Genomic DNA, 21,548 nt, shown 5'->3' on the forward strand with positions numbered 1-21,548 from the left:
CCTCATGCAGAGTTCAGAAACTTGTGTGTTGAGTATGTCGCTGTGAGCCTCCACCATTTACTGGTGGGTGCAGCCTGAACTGTCTAGAGACAGACCAGACCAGCTGCACAACACAGACACTTCAAACCTGAGGACAAAACTAGAGAACAGAAAAAGGAAAGGAAACTTAGCTTAGAACCATGCAGCGCTACAGGAGACGGCAGCACTGCAGAGGTGAGGACCGGCACCTGTTTGAAAGAGACAAATACACACAAACACACACAACAACGACGAGAAACAAACACAGAGAGAGGACAAAGTGGTTATACAGAACTTGAGGACATTACCTACATGTAATATATAAATAATTATAAATTTGTTGGGTTTTCTTTAACAATGTCAGAAGGAGAGAGGCACTGAGGCACCGTCTTCCGCCCCCCGACGCTCCTGCTGTGCCTCCTCCTTCTGACAGGAACTGCCTACAGAACAAGCATGAATGATGCCTGAGTGGACACACACAACTCACAAGTTCCTGGCTCTGTCAGCTCCTCTGCAGAGGGTTTCCCTAAGAAGGTGGACCTAGCAGGGTCACCGGGGGACGGGGAGCTGTGCCTCACGGCCCTCACTTCGTCGGAGAAACCCTCATGCAGAGTTCAGAAACTTGTGTGTTGAGTATGTCGCTGTGAGCCTCCACCATTTACTGGTGGGTGCAGCCTGAACTGTCTAGAGACAGACCAGACCAGCTGCACAACACAGACACTTCAAACCTGAGGACAAAACTAGAGAACAGAAAAAGGAAAGGAAACTTAGCTTAGAACCATGCAGCGCTACAGGAGACGGCAGCACTGCAGAGGTGAGGACCGGCACCTGTTTGAAAGAGACAAATACACACAAACACACACAACAACAGACGAGAAACAAACACAGAGAGAGGAAAAAGTGGTTATACAGAACTTGAGGACATTACCTACATGTAAATATATAAATAATTATAAATTTGTTGGGTTTTCTTTAACAATGTCAGAAGGAGAGAGGCACTGAGGCACCGTCTTCCGCCCCCCGACGCTCCTGCTGTGCCTCCTCCTTCTGACAGGAACTGCCTACAGAACAAGCATGAATGATGCCTGAGTGGACACACACAACTCACAAGTTCCTGGCTCTGTCAGCTCCTCTGCAGAGGGTTTCCCTAAGAAGGTGGACCTAGCAGGGTCACCGGGGGACGGGGAGCTGTGCCTCACGGCCCTCACTTCGTCGGAGAAACCCTCATGCAGAGTTCAGAAACTTGTGTGTTGAGTATGTCTTTGTGAGCCTCCACCATTTACTGGTGGGTGCAGCCTGAACTGTCTAGAGACAGACCAGACCAGCTGCACAACACAGACACTTCAAACCTGAGGACAAATCTAAGAGAACAGAAAAAGGAAAGGAAACTTAGCTTAGAACTATGCAGCGCTACAGGAGACGGCAGCACTGCAGAGGTGAGGACCGGCACCTGTTTGAAAGAGACAAATACACACAAACACACACAACAACAGACGAGAAACAAACACAGAGAGAGGAAAAAGTGGTTATACAGAACTTGAGGACATTACCTACATGTAAATATATAAATAATTATACATTTGTTGGGTTTTCTTTAACAATGTCAGAAGGAGAGAGGCACTGAGGCACCGTCTTCCGCCCCCCGACGCTCCTGCTGTGCCTCCTCCTTCTGACAGGAACTGCCTACAGAACAAGTATGAATGATGCCTGAGTGGACACACACAACTCACAAGTTCCTGGCTCTGTCAGCTCCTCTGCAGAGGGTTTCCCTAAGAAGGTGGACCTAGCAGGGTCACCGGGGGACGGGGAGCTGTGCCTCACGGCCCTCACTTCGTCGGAGAAACCCTCATGCAGAGTTCAGAAACTTGTGTGTTGAGTATGTCGCTGTGAGCCTCCACCATTTACTGGTGGGTGCAGCCTGAACTGTCTAGAGACAGACCAGACCAGCTGCACAACACAGACACTTCAAACCTGAGGACAAAACTAGAGAACAGAAAAAGGAAAGGAAACTTAGCTTAGAACCATGCAGCGCTACAGGAGACGGCAGCACTGCAGAGGTGAGGACCGGCACCTGTTTGAAAGAGACAAATACACACAAACACACACAACAACAGACGAGAAACAAACACAGAGAGAGGAAAAAGTGGTTATACAGAACTTGAGGACATTACCTACATGTAATATATAAATAATTATAAATTTGTTGTGTTTTCTTTAACAATGTCAGAAGGAGAGAGGCACTGAGGCACCGTCTTCCGCCCCCCGACGCTCCTGCTGTGCCTCCTCCTTCTGACAGGAACTGCCTACAGAACAAGCATGAATGATGCCTGAGTGGACACACACAACTCACAAGTTCCTGGCTCTGTCAGCTCCTCTGCAGAGGGTTTCCCTAAGAAGGTGGACCTAGCAGGGTCACCGGGGGACGGGGAGCTGTGCCTCACGGCCCTCACTTCGTCGGAGAAACCCTCATGCAGAGTTCAGAAACTTGTGTGTTGAGTATGTCGCTGTGAGCCTCCACCATTTACTGGTGGGTGCAGCCTGAACTGTCTAGAGACAGACCAGACCAGCTGCACAACACAGACACTTCAAACCTGAGGACAAAACTAGAGAACAGAAAAAGGAAAGGAAACTTAGCTTAGAACCATGCAGCGCTACAGGAGACGGCAGCACTGCAGAGGTGAGGACCGGCACCTGTTTGAAAGAGACAAATACACACAAACACACACAACAACAGACGAGAAACAAACACAGAGAGAGGAAAAAGTGGTTATACAGAACTTGAGGACATTACCTACATGTAATATATAAATAATTATACATTTGTTGGGTTTTCTTTAACAATGTCAGAAGGAGAGAGGCACTGAGGCACCGTCTTCCGCCCCCCGACGCTCCTGCTGTGCCTCCTCCTTCTGACAGGAACTGCCTACAGAACAAGCATGAATGATGCCTGAGTGGACACACACAACTCACAAGTTCCTGGCTCTGTCAGCTCCTCTGCAGAGGGTTTCCCTAAGAAGGTGGACCTAGCAGGGTCACCGGGGGACGGGGAGCTGTGCCTCACGGCCCTCACTTCGTCGGAGAAACCCTCATGCAGAGTTCAGAAACTTGTGTGTTGAGTATGTCGCTGTGAGCCTCCACCATTTACTGGTGGGTGCAGCCTGAACTGTCTAGAGACAGACCAGACCAGCTGCACAACACAGACACTTCAAACCTGAGGACAAAACTAGAGAACAGAAAAAGGAAAGGAAACTTAGCTTAGAACCATGCAGCGCTACAGGAGACGGCAGCACTGCAGAGGTGAGGACCGGCACCTGTTTGAAAGAGACAAATACACACAAACACACACAACAACAGACGAGAAACAAACACAGAGAGAGGAAAAAGTGGTTATACAGAACTTGAGGACATTACCTACATGTAAATATATAAATAATTATAAATTTGTTGGTTTTCTTTAACAATGTCAGAAGGAGAGAGGCACTGAGGCACCGTCTTCCGCCCCCCGACGCTCCTGCTGTGCCTCCTCCTTCTGACAGGAACTGCCTACAGAACAAGCATGAATGATGCCTGAGTGGACACACACAACTCACAAGTTCCTGGCTCTGTCAGCTCCTCTGCAGAGGGTTTCCCTAAGAAGGTGGACCTAGCAGGGTCACCGGGGGACGGGGAGCTGTGCCTCACGGCCCTCACTTCGTCGGAGAAACCCTCATGCAGAGTTCAGAAACTTGTGTGTTGAGTATGTCGCTGTGAGCCTCCACCATTTACTGGTGGGTGCAGCCTGAACTGTCTAGAGACAGACCAGACCAGCTGCACAACACAGACACTTCAAACCTGAGGACAAAACTAAGAGAACAGAAAAAGGAAAGGAAACTTAGCTTAGAACCATGCAGCGCTACAGGAGACGGCAGCACTGCAGAGGTGAGGACCGGCACCTGTTTGAAAGAGACAAATACACACAAACACACACAACAACAGACGAGAAACAAACACAGAGAGAGGAAAAAGTGGTTATACAGAACTTGAGGACATTACCTACATGTAAATATATAAATAATTATAAATTTGTTGGTTTTCTTTAACAATGTCAGAAGGAGAGAGGCACTGAGGCACCGTCTTCCGCCCCCCGACGCTCCTGCTGTGCCTCCTCCTTCTGACAGGAACTGCCTACAGAACAAGCATGAATGATGCCTGAGTGGACACACACAACTCACAAGTTCCTGGCTCTGTCAGCTCCTCTGCAGAGGGTTTCCCTAAGAAGGTGGACCTAGCAGGGTCACCGGGGGACGGGGAGCTGTGCCTCACGGCCCTCACTTCGTCGGAGAAACCCTCATGCAGAGTTCAGAAACTTGTGTGTTGAGTATGTCGCTGTGAGCCTCCACCATTTACTGGTGGGTGCAGCCTGAACTGTCTAGAGACAGACCAGACCAGCTGCACAACACAGACACTTCAAACCTGAGGACAAAAACTAGAGAACAGAAAAAGGAAAGGAAACTTAGCTTAGAACCATGCAGCGCTACAGGAGACGGCAGCACTGCAGAGGTGAGGACCGGCACCTGTTTGAAAGAGACAAATGCACACAAACACACACAACAACAGACGAGAAACAAACACAGAGAGAGGAAAAAGTGGTTATACAGAACTTGAGGACATTACCTACATGTAAATATATAAATAATTATAAATTTGTTGGTTTTCTTTAACAATGTCAGAAGGAGAGAGGCACTGAGGCACCGTCTTCCGCCCCCCGACGCTCCTGCTGTGCCTCCTCCTTCTGACAGGAACTGCCTACAGAACAAGCATGAATGATGCCTGAGTGGACACACACAACTCACAAGTTCCTGGCTCTGTCAGCTCCTCTGCAGAGGGTTTCCCTAAGAAGGTGGACCTAGCAGGGTCACCGGGGGACGGGGAGCTGTGCCTCACGGCCCTCACTTCGTCGGAGAAACCCTCATGCAGAGTTCAGAAACTTGTGTGTTGAGTATGTCGCTGTGAGCCTCCACCATTTACTGGTGGGTGCAGCCTGAACTGTCTAGAGACAGACCAGACCAGCTGCACAACACAGACACTTCAAACCTGAGGACAAAACTAAGAGAACAGAAAAAGGAAAGGAAACTTAGCTTAGAACCATGCAGCGCTACAGGAGACGGCAGCACTGCAGAGGTGAGGACCGGCACCTGTTTGAAAGAGACAAATACACACAAACACACACAACAACAGACGAGAAACAAACACAGAGAGAGGAAAAAGTGGTTATACAGAACTTGAGGACATTACCTACATGTAAATATATAAATAATTATAAATTTGTTGGTTTTCTTTAACAATGTCAGAAGGAGAGAGGCACTGAGGCACCGTCTTCCGCCCCCCGACGCTCCTGCTGTGCCTCCTCCTTCTGACAGGAACTGCCTACAGAACAAGCATGAATGATGCCTGAGTGGACACACACAACTCACAAGTTCCTGGCTCTGTCAGCTCCTCTGCAGAGGGTTTCCCTAAGAAGGTGGACCTAGCAGGGTCACCGGGGGACGGGGAGCTGTGCCTCACGGCCCTCACTTCGTCGGAGAAACCCTCATGCAGAGTTCAGAAACTTGTGTGTTGAGTATGTCGCTGTGAGCCTCCACCATTTACTGGTGGGTGCAGCCTGAACTGTCTAGAGACAGACCAGACCAGCTGCACAACACAGACACTTCAAACCTGAGGACAAAACTAGAGAACAGAAAAAGGAAAGGAAACTTAGCTTAGAACCATGCAGCGCTACAGGAGACGGCAGCACTGCAGAGGTGAGGACCGGCACCTGTTTGAAAGAGACAAATACACACAAACACACACAACAACAGACGAGAAACAAACACAGAGAGAGGAAAAAGTGGTTATACAGAACTTGAGGACATTACCTACATGTAAATATATAAATAATTATACATTTGTTGTGTTTTCTTTAACAATGTCAGAAGGAGAGAGGCACTGAGGCACCGTCTTCCGCCCCCCGACGCTCCTGCTGTGCCTCCTCCTTCTGACAGGAACTGCCTACAGAACAAGCATGAATGATGCCTGAGTGGACACACACAACTCACAAGTTCCTGGCTCTGTCAGCTCCTCTGCAGAGGGTTTCCCTAAGAAGGTGGACCTAGCAGGGTCACCGGGGGACGGGGAGCTGTGCCTCACGGCCCTCACTTCGTCGGAGAAACCCTCATGCAGAGTTCAGAAACTTGTGTGTTGAGTATGTCGCTGTGAGCCTCCACCATTTACTGGTGGGTGCAGCCTGAACTGTCTAGAGACAGACCAGACCAGCTGCACAACACAGACACTTCAAACCTGAGGACAAAACTAAGAGAACAGAAAAAGGAAAGGAAACTTAGCTTAGAACCATGCAGCGCTACAGGAGACGGCAGCACTGCAGAGGTGAGGACCGGCACCTGTTTGAAAGAGACAAATACACACAAACACACACAACAACAGACGAGAAACAAACACAGAGAGAGGAAAAAGTGGTTATACAGAACTTGAGGACATTACCTACATGTAAATATATAAATAATTATAAATTTGTTGGTTTTCTTTAACAATGTCAGAAGGAGAGAGGCACTGAGGCACCGTCTTCCGCCCCCCGACGCTCCTGCTGTGCCTCCTCCTTCTGACAGGAACTGCCTACAGAACAAGCATGAATGATGCCTGAGTGGACACACACAACTCACAAGTTCCTGGCTCTGTCAGCTCCTCTGCAGAGGGTTTCCCTAAGAAGGTGGACCTAGCAGGGTCACCGGGGGACGGGGAGCTGTGCCTCACGGCCCTCACTTCGTCGGAGAAACCCTCATGCAGAGTTCAGAAACTTGTGTGTTGAGTATGTCGCTGTGAGCCTCCACCATTTGCTGGTGGGTGCAGCCTGAACTGTCTAGAGACAGACCAGACCAGCTGCACAACACAGACACTTCAAACCTGAGGACAAATCTAAGAGAACAGAAAAAGGAAAGGAAACTTAGCTTAGAACCATGCAGCGCTACAGGAGACGGCAGCACTGCAGAGGTGAGGACCGGCACCTGTTTGAAAGAGACAAATGCACACAAACACACACAACAACAGACGAGAAACAAACACAGAGAGAGGAAAAAGTGGTTATACAGAACTTGAGGACATTACCTACATGTAAATATATAAATAATTATAAATTTGTTGGTTTCTTTAACAATGTCAGAAGGAGAGAGGCACTGAGGCACCGTCTTCCGCCCCCCGACGCTCCTGCTGTGCCTCCTCCTTCTGACAGGAACTGCCTACAGAACAAGTATGAATGATGCCTGAGTGGACACACACAACTCACAAGTTCCTGGCTCTGTCAGCTCCTCTGCAGAGGGTTTCCCTAAGAAGGTGGACCTAGCAGGGTCACCGGGGGACGGGGAGCTGTGCCTCACGGCCCTCACTTCGTCGGAGAAACCCTCATGCAGAGTTCAGAAACTTGTGTGTTGAGTATGTCGCTGTGAGCCTCCACCATTTACTGGTGGGTGCAGCCTGAACTGTCTAGAGACAGACCAGACCAGCTGCACAACACAGACACTTCAAACCTGAGGACAAAAACTAAGAGAACAGAAAAAGGAAAGGAAACTTAGCTTAGAACCATGCAGCGCTACAGGAGACGGCAGCACTGCAGAGGTGAGGACCGGCACCTGTTTGAAAGAGACAAATACACACAAACACACACAACAACAGACGAGAAACAAACACAGAGAGAGGAAAAAGTGGTTATACAGAACTTGAGGACATTACCTACATGTAAATATAGAAATAATTATAAATCTGTTGTGTTTTCTTTAACAATGTCAGAAGGAGAGAGGCACTGAGGCACCGTCTTCCGCCCCCCGACGCTCCTGCTGTGCCTCCTCCTTCTGACAGGAACTGCCTACAGAACAAGCATGAATGATGCCTGAGTGGACACACACAACTCACAAGTTCCTGGCTCTGTCGGCTCCTCTGCAGAGGGTTTCCCTAAGAAGGTGGACCTAGCAGGGTCACCGGGGGACGGGGAGCTGTGCCTCACGGCCCTCACTTCGTCGGAGAAACCCTCATGCAGAGTTCAGAAACTTGTGTGTTGAGTATGTCGCTGTGAGCCTCCACCATTTACTGGTGGGTGCAGCCTGAACTGTCTAGAGACAGACCAGACCAGCTGCACAACACAGACACTTCAAACCTGAGGACAAAAACTAAGAGAACAGAAAAAGGAAAGGAAACTTAGCTTAGAACCATGCAGCGCTACAGGAGACGGCAGCACTGCAGAGGTGAGGACCGGCACCTGTTTGAAAGAGACAAATACACACAAACACACACAACAACAGACGAGAAACAAACACAGAGAGAGGAAAAAGTGGTTATACAGAACTTGAGGACATTACCTACATGTAAATATATAAATAATTATAAATTTGTTGTTTAACAATGTCAGAAGGAGAGAGGCACTGAGGCACCGTCTTCCGCCCCCCGACGCTCCTGCTGTGCCTCCTCCTTCTGACAGGAACTGCCTACAGAACAAGCATGAATGATGCCTGAGTGGACAAACACAACTCACAAGTTCCTGGCTCTGTCGGCTCCTCTGCAGAGGGTTTCCCTAAGAAGGTGGACCTAGCAGGGTCACCGGGGGACGGGGAGCTGTGCCTCACGGCCCTCACTTCGTCGGAAAAACCCTCATGCAGAGTTCAGAAACTTGTGTGTTGAGTATGTCGCTGTGAGCCTCCACCATTTACTGGTGGGTGCAGCCTGAACTGTCTAGAGACAGACCAGACCAGCTGCACAACACAGACACTTCAAACCTGAGGACAAAAACTAAGAGAACAGAAAAAGGAAAGGAAACTTAGCTTACAACCATGCAACACTACAGGAGACGGCAGCACTGCAGAGATGAGGACCGGCACCTGTTTGAAAGAGACAAATACACACAAACACACACAACAACAGACGAGAAACAAACACAGAGAGAGGAAAAAGTGGTTATACAGAACTTGAGGACATTACCTACATGTAAATGTATAAATAATTATAAATTTGTTGTTTAACAATGTCAGAAGGAGAGAGGCACTGAGGCACCGTCTTCCGCCCCCCGACGCTCCTGCTGCGCCTCCTCCTTCTGACAGGAACTGCCTACAGAACAAGCATGAATGATGCCTGAGTGGACAAACACAACTCACAAGTTCCTGGCTCTGTCGGCTCCTCTGCAGAGGGTTTCCCTAAGAAGGTGGACCTAGCAGGGTCACCGGGGGACGGGGAGCTGTGCCTCACGGCCCTCACTTCGTCGGAGAAACCCTCATGCAGAGTTCAGAAACTTGTGTGTTGAGTATGTCGCTGTGAGCCTCCACCATTTACTGGTGGGTGCAGCCTGAACTGTCTAGAGACAGACCAGACCAGCTGCACAACACAGACACTTCAAACCTGAGGACAAAAACTAAGAGAACAGAAAAAGGAAAGGAAACTTAGCTTACAACCATGCAGCGCTACAGGAGACGGCAGCACTGCAGAGATGAGGACCGGCACCTGTTTGAAAGAGACAAATGCACACAAACACACACAACAACAGACGAGAAACAAACACAGAGAGAGGAAAAAGTGGTTATACAGAACTTGAGGACATTACCTACATGTAAATATAGAAATAATTATAAATTTGTTGTTTAACAATGTCAGAAGGAGAGAGGCACTGAGGCACCGTCTTCCGCCCCCCGACGCTCCTGCTGTGCCTCCTCCTTCTGACAGGAACTGCCTACAGAACAAGTATGAATGATGCCTGAGTGGACAAACACAACTCACAAGTTCCTGGCTCTGTCGGCTCCTCTGCAGAGGGTTTCCCTAAGAAGGTGGACCTAGCAGGGTCACCGGGGGACGGGGAGCTGTGCCTCACGGCCCTCACTTCGTCGGAAAAACCCTCATGCAGAGTTCAGAAACTTGTGTGTTGAGTATGTCGCTGTGAGCCTCCACCATTTGCTGGTGGGTGCAGCCTGAACTGTCTAGAGACAGACCAGACCAGCTGCACAACACAGACACTTCAAACCTGAGAACAAAAACTAAGAGAACAGAAAAAGGAAAGGAAACTTAGCTTACAACCATGCAACGCTACAGGAGACGGCAGCACTGCAGAGATGAGGACCGGCACCTGTTTGAAAGAGACAAATACACACAAACACACACAACAACAGACGAGAAACAAACACAGAGAGAGGAAAAAGTGGTTATACAGAACTTGAGGACATTACCTACATGTAAATGTATAAATAATTATAAATCTGTTGTGTTTTCTTTAACAATGTCAGAAGGAGAGAGGCACTGAGGCACCGTCTTCCGCCCCCCGACGCTCCTGCTGTGCCTCCTCCTTCTGACAGGAACTGCCTACAGAACAAGCATGAATGATGCCTGAGTGGACAAACACAACTCACAAGTTCCTGGCTCTGTCGGCTCCTCTGCAGAGGGTTTCCCTAAGAAGGTGGACCTAGCAGGGTCACCGGGGGACGGGGAGCTGTGCCTCACGGCCCTCACTTCGTCGGAAAAACCCTCATGCAGAGTTCAGAAACTTGTGTGTTGAGTATGTCGCTGTGAGCCTCCACCATTTACTGGTGGGTGCAGCCTGAACTGTCTAGAGACAGACCAGACCAGCTGCACAACACAGACACTTCAAACCTGAGGACAAAAACTAAGAGAACAGAAAAAGGAAAGGAAACTTAGCTTACAACCATGCAGCGCTACAGGAGACGGCAGCACTGCAGAGGTGAGGACCGGCACCTGTTTGAAAGAGACAAATACACACAAACACACACAACAACAGATGAGAAACAAACACAGAGAGAGGAAAAAGTGGTTATACAGAACTTGAGGACATTACCTACATGAAAATATATAAATAATTATAAATATAAGAAAGAAATAAGAAAGAAAACGTTGCTTCAAACCATGCAGGATTACAGGAGACGGCAGCTGTCTAGAGGTGAGTTTGTGTGATTCTTTTTCTGTCAGTGAACAACCTAAAAACAGGAAAAAAGAAAGAAAACTTACCTTCGAAATCTGTAGGGTTGTTTCCTCTGAGACATGTTGGAGTCTGTAAACAGCTACTCCAAAAAGGATCCAGGTGTTTCAAAATACTTCTTTGGTGAACGTTTCAATTCTGCTAACATAAATGCTGCAACTAATGAACTAAAATTCATTGCTTTGCACCCCTATTTATAGACTTTTGCGGATCAACGGATCAAAGCATCAAAGGACCAAATTTGTTGTAAGATTCTAAATATATGTGACGCCATCAACCTGTAAGCTTTGGAGCGTGATGTCACAGGGGCGGGCCACGCCCCCCGCCGCCATGACAGTAGGCCAGACTAAGGATACAGCTGCAGCTACGGTTCGTTAGCAGGGAGTTAGCTCGCTAGCTTCTATCTAAATACAATATAGCATGTCCTGACTGCGGGTTTTGGAAACAAATTAAAACGTACAGCTCTGCTATCACTTCCAGCATAAATGAAGACCGAAAACTAAACAGCAGTGACGTTTGTAGGGTTACTGAAGTTGGGCTAGCTGGTATATAATGATGTGCTATGTGACCGCTAGCGACACAGCTATGTTAGCATAATATAAACAAGCTAACTTTTTTTTCCACTCGATAAAAATTAACGTGAGTGTTCTCGGTGGTCAGGAACAAATATGGCAGGATGACATTTTAAAAAAAAGTAATTCAGAGTTGAATTTGCAGGACGGATGTGACTAGGGTTGCCAACCGTCCCTTAAAAAACGGAATCGTCCCGTATTTAGAAACAAAAGTACACGTCCCGTATTGAGCTAATAAGGGACGCACTTTGTCCCGTAATACAGTGAGAATCAAAAGTAGTCTATAACTTTTAATGGAATTAACACTTTGTTTGAAAACATAATTCCCAGCCCCTCTCCTGCTTTGTGACCAATGAGCTGACAGCACACTTATGACAATTCGAGTATGACAAGTCAGATTACCGCTCATCTCATTGGTTGAGGAAAGGTCGCTTACGGAGAAAATACCGGAAGACAACCGATGACCACAACAACAAGCATGGCCAACAGGGAAACAAACGCCGACACTGCGGTGCAAGTCTCGGACGGCACACTGTGCGTCCATAAAATGAAGGTTATAACAGAAAATCTGTCGCTCGCTCTCTCTGTCTTTCACTCACACAGACACACCACCACATCAACTTTGCTAAATTGCTAATGAAAAACATTGATCAGGCAGCTGTGATTGAGCAGCAATGTAAATCCAACTATTTTCACGGTTGTTGTGGTCGTGGCTGGAAAAGTGCACTATAAAGCGCACTACACTGTGTGCTGGCGCACTTTTTCCATAGGCATGCTTCTATTGGTGGGCACATGAAGAACATGAGGGGCATGAAAGCTCGGGGAACCCTTTACCAATTTTTTGTCCGCCAGGCCACGGCAGAAGCAGATATGGTATGTAAACACTGGTTTGTTTTTTTTAAACCCTCTGGTTAAGGTTAATATGGGCATGTGCAGTGAATATCAGGGCTATGTGGCTAGAAGTGTAATAATATAATTTATTTTGTGTAATAAACAACTGCAAGGATAGATGATTACAACAAATAGATCACTAATACATAAAAGTAATACATAGATGAATAATGATGATGAGTTAAGATGCGTAATCATGGGAACAAGTGGGTTTACAAACAGGAGCAGCTGATTAGCATTAGAAAAGCTGAAATAATACCTCAACTGAAGCCAACTGTACTAAATGCACTAAATGTGCACTGTTACAAGAATATTTTTCGTTCTATTGCTTTCTATTAATTTATATAATTTTAAGTTAAGTAGGACAGAGTTCTTTTAAAGAAAGATTTACTTATATTCTCAAAAGTTAAGCATGACAGGCTTCTGTTTAAGAAAGAGACCTGTTTTACTGTGTTAATGTTGTCATTATGAGCTAAAAATAAATGGCTAAATGATCATTTGTTTCCCATATGGTCATATCACAAAGAATATGCATCTGCTTAAATCAAGTTCAAGTCAAATGGTTAAAAAATAATTTCACACACAAAAAAAGAGCTACCACACTGGGAAGGGTGAAGACAACTGGGTTGCCCGGCCCTGGCCACGAGGTGTCCCTTATTTATTTTTCAGGGAGTTGGCAACCCTAGATGTGACTCAGCTTTCACTGAAACATGAATAGTAACCAACTAACTTAGAGGCTGCCAGAGTGGTTTTGATGCCCCAAATCATTATTGTCTCTTCATTAACAGAAATAAGAATGGCAGGATGCTGTAAAAGGACCAAACTTCAGCCAGCTGAACAACTGAGATAATCCATCCACAATACGAGGTTAGTCATTCATATACTGCTGCATGGGCTGGGCTGTAGTTACATCCTAAGGTTTTAAAAACTGAGCTTAAATAAATGATTAGCGGTAATAAAAGCCGAGGGAGGTCAACAGGGATCACTGACTGTTTTAGGAGCTTTTTGAGATCAAATAGAAGAAAATACATAACATTAAACATGTTAACAGCACAAAAGCCATATTAAACGCAGACTACTTTAGACCCGGAAGTAGGATTCGTCGCGTCATCACTGAACAACCGGATTAAAAGGCTTTTAGTGTTTGTTTGTTTTTCCAATGCGCTGCAGTCATAGATAATGAGATAAAACATGCTAATGTGTGATGCTGCTGCTGTAATTTATGCACATTTCTGCTGCCAAACAATAATTCCAGCAAAAATTTAAGTAGGTATGACGGTTTGCCACTTAACTTTGCCCATCAGAGTATGTTTGTAGCTGATATTCATAAAGCCAGTACGGTTTGACACTTCTTTTTACCCACTAAAGTGTGCTTGTAGGTCACATTCACAAAGGTAGCATGTTTTGGCACACAATTCTTCCTGTCAGAGTATGCTTCTAGTTATCAGAATCAGAATCGTGTTTATTGGCCAAGTATATGTGCAGACACATACAGGGAATTTGGTTCCGGTAGATGGTGGCTCTCAAGCACAGCAATGTAAATCACTCTCACACACACACACACACACACACACACACACACACACACACACACACACACACACACACACACACACACACACACACACGTCTATATATACACATTACACATACATACACAAAGCTGTGTAAACCAACTATAAATAACGGATCTAAACTTATATACATAAAATACAGAAATGAATGAGGTGGAATGAATACTACAAAATGTACATAAGGTGCAGCTGCAGTCTGGCAGTGGGAGCAGTGTGACAGGTCAACTGTTAAGAAGGGAGATGGCGAGGGAAAAGAAACTGTTCCTGTGTCGGGTGGTCCTGGTCTGCAGGCTTCTGTACTGTCTGCCAGAGGGCAGCAGATCAAAAAGTCTGTGTCCAGGGTGTGAGGGGTCTGTGATGATTTTCCCTGCCCATTTCCTGGTTCTTGAGAGGTACAGATCCTGGATGGAGGGCAGGGGGGTGCCGATGATCCTTTCTGCTGCCCGTACAGTCCGCTGCAGTCTACTCCTGTCCTGTTTAGTGGCTGCTCCATACTAGACTGTGATGGAGGAGCACAGGACAGACTCAATGACCGCAGTGTAGAACTGGATCAGCAGCTCCTGTGGAAGACTGTACTTCCCCAGTTGTCTCAGGAAGTACATCCTCTGCTGGGTCTTTTTGAGGATGGCGTTGATGTTGGTCTCCCACTTCAGGTCCTGGGAGATGGTTGTACCCAGGAACTTGAAGGTCTTCACAGTCGACACAGGGCTGTCTGATATGGTGAGGGGGAGCAGAGTTGAGGGATGTCTCCTCAAGTCCACTGTCATCTCTACAGTCTTAAGAGTGTTCAGCTCCAGATTGTGCTGACTGCACCAGATTACCAGCCGCTCAACTTCCTGCCGGTATGCAGACTCATCACCATCTTGAATGAGGCCAATGACAGTGGTGTCATATGCAAACTTTAGGAGTTTGACAGCCGAGTTCTTGGAGGTGCAGTCGTTAGTGTAGAGGGAGAACAGTAGTGGTGAGAGGACACATCCTTGAGGGGCACCAATACTGAGGGACCGGGTTTCAGAGGTGATCTCCCCCAGCCTCACTTGTTGCTTTCTGTCTGTCAGGAAGCTGGTGATCCACTGACAGGTAGCTGGTGACACGCTGAGCTGGGAGAGTTTGGAGGAAAGAAGTTCAGGCACAATGGTGTTAAAAGCTGAACTAAAGTCCACAAACAGGACCCTGGCATAAGTTCCCGGGTGGTCAAGGTGTTGCAGGATGTAATGCAGCCCCATGTTCACTGCATCATCCACCGACCTGTTTGCCCGGTAGGCAAACTGCAGAGGGTCCAGCTGGTGGCCTGTAATGTCTTTCAGATGGGCTAACACCAGTCGTTCGAAGGATTTTATGACCACAGACGTCAAGGCGACAGGTCTGTAGTCATTCAAGTCCTGTGATGGTGGGTTTCTTGGGAACAGGGATGATGGTGGAGTGTTTGAAGCAGGAGGGAACTTCACACAGCTCCAGGGATCTGTTGAAGATGTGAGTAAAGATGGGAGCCAGCTGTTCAGCACAGGTTTTGAGGCAGGAGGGTGAGACGCCGTCTGGTCCGGGGGCTTTCCTGGGCTTCTGTTTCTGGAATAGTCGGCTCACATCCTCAGTGTGTATTCTGAGTTTCAGGGAGGAGGAAAGGGGGGTGAGAGGTTTGGTGGAGGTCGTTGAGTCTGGATTGGGGAGGGTGGGGGTGGTCGTTGAGACTGGATTGGGGAGGGTGAAGGGGGGAGAGGTGGAAGGTGTGTTGGGGGTCAATGTCTGAAGCAATAATAATATATAATAACAAAGGTAGCATGTTTTGGCACGTAATTCTTCCCGTCAGAATTATGCTTCTAGTTTATAATAACAACGGTAGCATGTTTTGGCACGTAATTCTTCCCTATAATAATTATATTTCTTGCTCTTATTAACAAAGGTAGCATGTTTTGGCACGTAATTCTTGCCAACAGAATTATGCTTCTAGTTTATAATAACAACAGTAGCATGGTTTGGCACTTGTTTGTAGAAGCAGTCTGCATGCCAAGGTGCTTAAGTTATACAGCTGTCACCATTGAAGTGATTGGAACACCTGACTATATAAACTTTGACAATGAATTCACTCCATTATAGTTACAGTATATATTTACTGAATATATTTACAGATACATATATTTGACATTTATAGATCCAACAGAACACAGGGAGAAAGAACTGAAAAAGAAACTGTGTACAAATTATGCACATTTGTCGCACAGGTACTTGACCAGGCTGCTCTCATATTGAGCACATCCAAAATGTGCCCATCTGGAACAAAACTCGCACTGCACCTGAAGAGGGAGAAGGGGGGGGGGGGGGGGGGGGTGTAAGTGTGCTAACCAACATTATGAATTTGATGAGAAAATAATTACTACAGTGGCTTGCAAAAGTATTCGGCCCCTGTGAACTTTTCCACATTTTGTCAGATTGCATTCACAAACATGAATCAATTTTATTGGAATTCCACGTGAAAGACCAATGTCTCTACCAGTCTCTAGCTGGTAGAGACAAACCCTAAAAGACTTGCAGCTGTAATTGCAGATAAAGGTGGTTCTACAAAGTATTGACTCAGGGGGCTGAATAATTACGCACACCCCACTTTTCAATTATTCATTTGTAAAAATTGTTTGGAATCATGTATGATTGTTGTTCCACTTCTCATGTGTACACCACTTTGTATTGGTCTTTCACGTGGAATTCCAATTAAAATTGATTTGTGTTTGTGGCTGTAATGTGACAAAATGTGGAAAAGTTCAAGGGGGCCAAATACTATTGCAAGCCACTGTATATTGCATTTGTGGTTTATTTGTTTTACCATTTCAATCATACTGGAGTCAGGATCGGCTTCCAGCATGGAACAAACGACACAGTAGTCATCAGCATTACCTAGAAACACACTGACGTTCAACCTAACAGTTTTAAACAAAACTGAAAGTGCTATTGCAATACAAAAGCACATGACTCAACTTACTTCGATGTTCTAGCAGTTCGCAAGCAATTTCAGTGCGGTGCAGCCCAATGGCTTCTGGAGTGGACAGCACCCTAGTAACCTCTCCACTCAGAAGGTAGTGTTCGGCAAACTGTAAAATATGTTACAGTAATTGCAATTGATTAACTTAATTCTAGTTAAATACATTAAATACAATTGCTTATTAAATACCTTCAACACTAAAACTGCACAACTGAAGGAGTCCATCTGCTTGTTGTGTGGCAGAGTCTCCATTTTCCAATCCACTCGGGACTCTTCCTTTCCTTTCATCTTCAGAAAATTAAGTTTTTCAGTCTAACACATTTTCCACTGAAGTCATCAATTGTGCAGGGACCTGAAAAATCCGGTTCAAGTCTTCCTCCTTTTCGCCCACGTTTCCTCATATTTAGAAGCAGAATTTGATCCCCTACATTGTACACAACATTTTTGCACTTTTTCAGGGCCCGCTTGGCGTATGCAACCTTTTGCTTGTCTTGTGACTTCGCAATGTTTTCTTGTGCATTTTCTTTAACTGCATGTTGTGCTTCACTTTCAGACTGTACATAGTCACTGTACCTTTTGCCGTCTGGCAGAATGATGTTGGAAATCTAAAATTTTGTAGATATTAGCGATTAAAACAAGATGATATCATATTCATAAAGACATTACTGGGTTTTTTTCTTAAATGGTTTCAATTCTTAGTTCTAACATAGAAAGAATTTGACAAACACTCACCGGCACTTCAGCAGGCACTTCTGATGGAAATACTGCCTCTCTTCCATACATCAGAAAAAAAGGTGTGAATTTTGTTGTGGTGTGTACTTTTGACCGAAGTGAAAACAGGGTGGGCTCTAGATACAGATCCCAGTTATTCTGCTGGTCATTCACCAGTTTTCAGAGGGCTCTAAATGCAGGCATAGAAATATGTAAAGACAGTAATGAAAGTTTAATTAGAAGTAAAGAAATTAATAAATTATTAAGTAACAATTAAGTTTGAATAACATAAGTAATGTTATTAAAAACTGTTAGATAAAAATTAGGCATACCTTTTTATGTTGTCATTGGTCTTTTCATCTAGACCATTGGTCTGTGGATGGTATGCTGCTGTGACACTTCTTTCAATTTGCAATAACTTGCAAAGATCAGAGTTGAGCTTCAACAGATAAGGAATTATACTTCTTATACAAGCACACAAGAAAAAATCTTTGACCCCAGTGAAGTAAAGTTAAAAAATGTAACTGAAAATTATTTAACACTTACTTCATTCACAAACTCTCTGCCTTGATCTGACAAAATCCTTTTGGGGCAGCCATGTCTATATATAATGGAGCACAAGTGCTGGGCTACCTCAGATGCAGATTTTGTTTTTAATGGGAAAGCTTCAACCCATTTTGAAAAGTAGTCAGTTGCAGTAAGTATATACTGGAAGCCGCTTGAAGTTTTAGGAAGAGGTCCAGTAAGATCTATACCAATAAGTTCCCACACTTCAGACACCTATCAAGGACAAATTAATAATTTGAATAACAATTTGTATAATGTACACATTAACATTGGTGGTTAAAATTAGTTGGCAAACCCTCCTGCCTTTATGAATATGAGCTACAAGCATAGTTTGATGGGTAAACGGGGCATAATATTTACCTGAATACACTGCAACGGTAGCACAGCAGTCAGTGGTTTCCCAACTTTTTGACACTGGTCCCATTCCTGAATCTTTAAGGTAAAAATATTTATGGAGTTCACGTAAATGTTCAACATTCTCATTTGTAAAAAACAAAAAACAAAAACACTTAATGACATATTCTCTAACGAACAAACTATTTAGCAACAATAGTTTGTGTGCGTGTCTTCAAATCTCTGCCAGGCCTACAGGTTATTACTGTAATATCACTAATTAACCATATTTATTTTTATTTTGCAAGTGTACAGTTTCTCTTTTAACTGATATCAAAAAATTTGCTTATTTTAAACGCTATTTAACAACAGTACAAACAGTTAATACATACCCATGTTTTAATGTCAACTGTCATACCAAACCAGTAAAATCTGGAACACACTGCATTTAGCGTTTTGTGTGTGCCAGTGTGTCCTCCAATTGGAGATGAATGAAACTCATGAAATATCTTCCTGGCATCATCCATGGTTTTTACTACTCTTCTGGTTCCAACAAAGAGTTCTACATCTGCAGTAAAACAATATATATTTAGAAATTAATTTAACCACATATATGAGTTGTTAGTATTAACAATAAATTACTGACCCTTTTGTTTGAATTTTGAGGCATATCTTTTGAGGTTTTGCCTCTGAGCCTTATCATATCCTGAAGGGTAGGAGCCCGCAGAAATGAACGCGTAAATCTCTTCCCACTTCTCCATATTTACGAATGTCAGTAAACATTTTCTTATGAGCTTCAATATGTGCAGTTAACAATGCAAATAATTTAACTTATTAAATAACGACATTACCGAAACAGCCTTAAAACACCGAAGCTGCGGACTCAAAAGTGTTGTGCAAATACCACGTGTCCAGTAACTTGACAGCAGACTTCACCAAATCTGCAAATTCGACAGTTTTGTGCAGAAAGCAGATAGCGACTTCACTTTAATATTGACAAACAATCACAAAGGCTTAAAAAATCAAGTATCAACGTCAATAAAAAGTACTAATACTTACTACTTACCTATTCTCCTGCAAATATGACAACGGAGTAGCGTGAAATCACAGCCGGATGCGCTTAGCTTCCCTTTTTGTGTTGTGCGCATGCGCGCACATGCTCAGGAACAACGGGTAGGACGGTTTACGGGGTAGGAGAAATTCCCAGAACACCGGCACGCAAGGCGTATGCAACGGAAGCGAAAAAGAGCACCCATTGCAGGTAAACACCCCCCCCTCTAAAAACATACTAAATTGCTCTTATGGTACACTAATCCGCACATAACTTAAAGATGAATCACACACCTGTCATTGGAATATTGGTGTACATTAACCTTAAGTCTATGCACTATTTTTTATCTTACAGGCTTGATGATCGATGAAGGTCTGACAGAAGAACAACAACAAAATAACCATGTCATGGAGGCAGTGGACAGCAGTTGTGTTGGACAAGTGGAGGTTGACGTACCAGCTGCAAATGTGGACAGTGGTGATGGGAGTGACAGCGTCACGGAAGCTGAAGGGCAGACGAAGGACTGTGTGTGCAGTCAACAGGGCAGAGCAGAAATAAACCGACTGTCTGCAGGCGACAATGCCTCCACAGTTTACTGAAACTTTTGGAAAACGAGTAGCCATCATTGTTGACTGTTTTGAGATTCGAACAGAAAGACCATCTAATTTAAAGGCACGCGCACAAACATACTCTCATTACAAGGGTACACACACCATAAAATACCTCATCGGGATTACACCCCATGGAGCTATTTCTTTCATTTCCAGGGGATGGGGGGGTCGTGCATCAGATAAACACATCATAGAGAGATGTGGCATTCTTCAAAAGCTGTTACCAGGGGACGTAGTATTGGCTGACAGAGGCTTTGACATCAGAGATGCTGTAGGAATGATGTGTGCGGAGGTCAAGATTCCAGCTTTCACAAAAGGCTACTGTCAACTTGATGCAAGGGACGTTGAACAAACGAGAGCAATTGCCCACCTGAGAATTCATGTTGAGCGAGTAATAGGTAGTTTGCGCAACAAGTTCAAAATGTTACACACAGTCTGATTACTCTTATCATGTGAGGCTGAAGACACAACACTTCTTGATAAGATCGTTAAGGTTTGCTGTGTTTTTGTTAATATGTGCCCCAGTGTTGTTGTCAAACCAGGGCCAAATGACACTTGCTCCTGTTGAGTATTCTTAAAGCTGTTCTTTTGGATGTACTGTACATTGTAAATAGTTGTACTTTGTGTGAAGTTGTTTTAATAAAACAAAAAAGAATAGTATATTTGTTTGTTTTTCTTTATTATAGATCTATTCACATGTACACAGCAATCACATAAAAATGAAATGCAAACTATTTACATCGCACCACACAGCTGTCATCAATCTTTAACCACAACATGAAACATTACAGGCTATTTAGAGCAGCACGTTGTTTCGAGAAGTATTTCCCAACAAGTTCAGGAAGGCACATTTTACGAAAGAAGTCTTGTGCTTGCTTTAAGCGCGGTTTCCAGAAATCCACAGCAGGGAAGACGCGAATCACAGCAAGGTCTCTCTGTGTCCACACAACGAGGTCACAGTGGTTGGCGCCCGTAACAAAGATGCACGCATTTTTTTTTCAAAGTACCGTCTCTTGGCGTCTGGGCACAATCGGTCGCGATACAGCCCTTTGTCTTTTGCGCTGATTTTGAGCATGGTTCTGGCAGTCCCGAATCCAACACTCCAACACTGTGTGCTTGTTTTGCTTTCTGGCCTACTGACATGGCGCTGCGATCCCACAATGCACTGCGGCGTGACGTCAAGGGAGGGGGCGTGGCCGGCGAGGCGCCATTTTAGCAGGCCAAACAAACGGTTGTAATCAATGGCTGTGTCCCAA

At 45.2% G+C, this 21,548-nt stretch overlaps 3 long non-coding RNA genes across 3 annotated transcripts; 1 reads left to right on the plus strand and 2 right to left on the minus strand.

The window, feature by feature from the left end:
* Positions 1-16,218: 16,218 nt before the first annotated feature.
* On the minus strand, positions 16,219-17,223 carry LOC113021313 (uncharacterized). Its single transcript, XR_003272283.1, has 3 exons — positions 17,209-17,223; positions 16,864-17,128; positions 16,219-16,339 (listed from the first exon to the last, which is right to left on the minus strand). It is a non-coding gene; the product is annotated as an uncharacterized LOC113021313 (long non-coding RNA).
* An 838-nt stretch (positions 17,224-18,061) lies between these two features.
* Positions 18,062-18,918, minus strand: LOC113021363 (uncharacterized). Its single transcript, XR_003272284.1, has 3 exons — positions 18,658-18,918; positions 18,277-18,510; positions 18,062-18,169 (listed from the first exon to the last, which is right to left on the minus strand). It is a non-coding gene; the product is annotated as an uncharacterized LOC113021363 (long non-coding RNA).
* A 922-nt stretch (positions 18,919-19,840) lies between these two features.
* Positions 19,841-20,952, plus strand: LOC113021407 (uncharacterized). Its single transcript, XR_003272297.1, has 2 exons — positions 19,841-19,891; positions 20,036-20,952. It is a non-coding gene; the product is annotated as an uncharacterized LOC113021407 (long non-coding RNA).
* The last annotated feature ends 596 nt before the right edge of the window (positions 20,953-21,548 follow it).

The sequence above is a fragment of the Astatotilapia calliptera genome, chromosome 1 (assembly GCF_900246225.1).
Source record: "Astatotilapia calliptera chromosome 1, fAstCal1.2, whole genome shotgun sequence".
Taxonomy (NCBI): Eukaryota; Metazoa; Chordata; class Actinopteri; order Cichliformes; family Cichlidae; genus Astatotilapia; species Astatotilapia calliptera.